This window comes from Rutidosis leptorrhynchoides, chromosome 5, assembly GCF_046630445.1.
Source record: "Rutidosis leptorrhynchoides isolate AG116_Rl617_1_P2 chromosome 5, CSIRO_AGI_Rlap_v1, whole genome shotgun sequence".
Classification (NCBI taxonomy): Eukaryota; Viridiplantae; Streptophyta; class Magnoliopsida; order Asterales; family Asteraceae; genus Rutidosis; species Rutidosis leptorrhynchoides.
The window spans coordinates 156,117,627-156,120,488 of record NC_092337.1 but is presented as its reverse complement, the minus strand read 5'-3'; the positions used below and the strand labels follow the sequence as shown (position 1 = coordinate 156,120,488).

Here is a 2,862-nt window from a genome sequence, read left to right as displayed (position 1 = left end):
AGTATGCAGCCATGAGAGAATTCAGATCCAAGATATTAAATTATCAAGACTGAAGCTCTGATACCAGTTATTGGTCCCTTGATTAACAACAGGACTACTGTAGGGGGGGTGAATACAATTCCTTTTAAATAACTAACCAATTAAACACAGTTTAGTATTCCAGCATGTAATTTAAATAGAGTCAAAGGTAATTTTCCAACTGTTATTCTTTATTGATTAAATCACAAAGAATTATAACTATCTTTGGCAGAATGATAGTTGGTTGATACAGATTTACCTAAGTATAGCTATGAGGATAAACTTAAAGCTATTACATGGTTTGGACTCTAAATAACAAAACCCACACACCCATTATTACAATAGTGGATGCAATAATTTATAGTAGTCCTATTGATCGTGTAATGATTCTATTGTCTACTGGTACATAGGATGTCTATACTTGTGGGGACAACTGTATCAGAGAGCGTGCTCTCTTCTTTCCTCTTTGGTAGCTATTTGCAGGAACACTCCAATTCGATTTGGCACCACTATTTGTTTAAACAAATAGAATGTTGTGTTCCCTAGGCATTGACAAAGTATAGCACATGTCTGCACATGCGTTAAACTTCTGCATTCCCTATGTGGTCTTGTAAGGTCACTTGTCAACCGCCGACGCGTGTGCTTTCATGTTCAACTTTGTCTTTGACTTCTATTGAATAGTAAAATTGATGTAGACCACTCAGGAAACCACCATGCTTGTAATGGAGCATGGCTGTCTTGTGTTGTATGCTGATTACCAGGTTTATTGGTTCTTCTTATGCTGAGTCACTTGATATTCTTGAATTGCTGAGTACTCATCCTGTGCTGATTCGAAGAATACACTCTACCTTGTGCTGGTAGACTAGGCAGCATACTGAACACTTGACATAGCAATATTTGCTGTCTATACATAAACAAACTTGTGCTGGCTGCCCATAACATTTTAGTGCAAATAAATTACAGTTTTTTCATAATTAAATCCTTAATTATTTTGGGGACTCAACACCTTAGTTGTTTTGATAATTCGAATTGGCTTGGTTGTTATAAGGTTGATTGTTGTAAGGTTGTTGGTTTTGGTATTGAAAGTTGTTGTTTCGGTTTTGGTTATAGTTGTTGTTGTAACCTTGGTTTCGATTTTGGTTTGTGAATCCGGGTGGTGTATTGGTTTGGTTGTTGAATGACACTTGTTTTTTATTAAGATTGTAGTAGCCTTGTTTTGATGTTCCTCCCCGTTGATAGTTTTGATTACTCACGTAGTTCACATGAGCATCCGAATTCATGCGAATGTCATCTAGATCAACACGATTGCATTGAGTAATTTGAGGACAATTCTATATAAGATGTGGACCCTCGCATCATTGACAACCTACTTTCATTGCGATTATCGTTTGTTGAAGCTTTTTCAACTCTTTCCCATACGTTTGAAATTGATTGTTCAAGCTTGCAAGCGTCACTTGCCCATTATCACTCTCGATGTGTGCTACACTTTTCCTTATCAAATCTCGTGGTGAAGGTGCCCATTCATATGTGTAACCCAGATGTCTTCCAATAAGATTTCGGCCGCATTTGGTGATTTTAAAATACCCCACCGGATGAAGAATCAAGATATTGCTTCGTCAAAGCATTAATACCCCGGTAGAATGTGTTGATGTACTCCTTCTTCGTCAAACTGTTTGGTGGGCAAGCTCTTAGCATTTTCTTGAATCGTACCCACGCATCATACAAAGACTCATCACCATGTTGGGTGAACCCATTAATCTCCATTCGGAGTTGTTCTACTTTTGATGGTGGAAAGAAGTGATTAATAAACTCATTGGTTAAATCTTGAAAAGTTCTTATGGAATCGGATGGTAAGCTCCTTAATCAAACTTTCGCTTCTCCTTGAAGTGTAAAGGGAAATGCCCTTAACTTAAAAGCGTCATCGGTGACATCCTTGTTTTTGTAGATATTGCAAAGATCATTAAAGTGTTGGATGTGTTCGAACGGATTCTCATCTACCAATCGATGAAAGTACGTATCTTTGATCAACGTGAAAAAGTTACCCTCAATCTTCCAATTATCCGCTTCAATTGGTGGTTTTGTAATAGCCGGTGCTATCATCGTTGGTGCAACTAATCTAGCGTTCCACATCGACGTGTCGTTCAGATCATTCAATGACTCTTGATTAACCGGATTAATCAAATTACCCTCTACATTGAGAATCGGTAAACCGTTAGGATCCATGTCTTGTAAACAAAATGGCAAAGCTTCAAAATTTTTCCTTAATACCCTTTTTTCTCTAAGATTATAAACCCCATGCACGTGTTTTTCCGGAACGGAGAATGGATGTGTGAACTCTTGATCCTTGTGAGACCTTGTTTTCATACACCAAAGGTACCTATCCTTCAATCACAACACAAACACAAGCGGTTTTCCAAACAAAATAATATATAGAACACGAAAAGTAACTTTCGTAAGAGTAAACCCGTACGAAAGGATCGAACAATCAAAAGTGTAAACTAAATATCCAACTAAACTAACCGCTCCCCGGCAGCGGCTTCAAGAAAGTATGACATGCATGTGCAATGATACATCTTTAACCCTCTAAATTTATATATGATTCAAACACTACAAATAAGCACACACAACTAACGAGCACTTAGAACCCGGTTATTATAGCACTTCAATGTAAGTATTCTTATCAAGTTCGTCCCAAGAGAGCGGTGTAAGTCGAATATTTGAAACTATCAATTGTCCTAGGGTTTGTTTGATTGGGGGGTTTTGATTGATTTTGATTAACAACTAAAACTAGCACGATTAAACAAACTTAAACTTAACAAGTAAACTAGTAGCAAGAAACAAGTA

General features: G+C 37.3%; 1 non-coding gene across 1 annotated transcript; it reads left to right on the top strand.

Moving 5' to 3' along the window:
- Window positions 1-1,684: 1,684 nt before the first annotated feature.
- Window positions 1,685-1,791, top strand: LOC139850865 (small nucleolar RNA R71). Its single transcript, XR_011760242.1, has one exon. It is a non-coding gene; the product is annotated as a small nucleolar RNA R71 (small nucleolar RNA).
- Window positions 1,792-2,862: the final 1,071 nt, after the last annotated feature.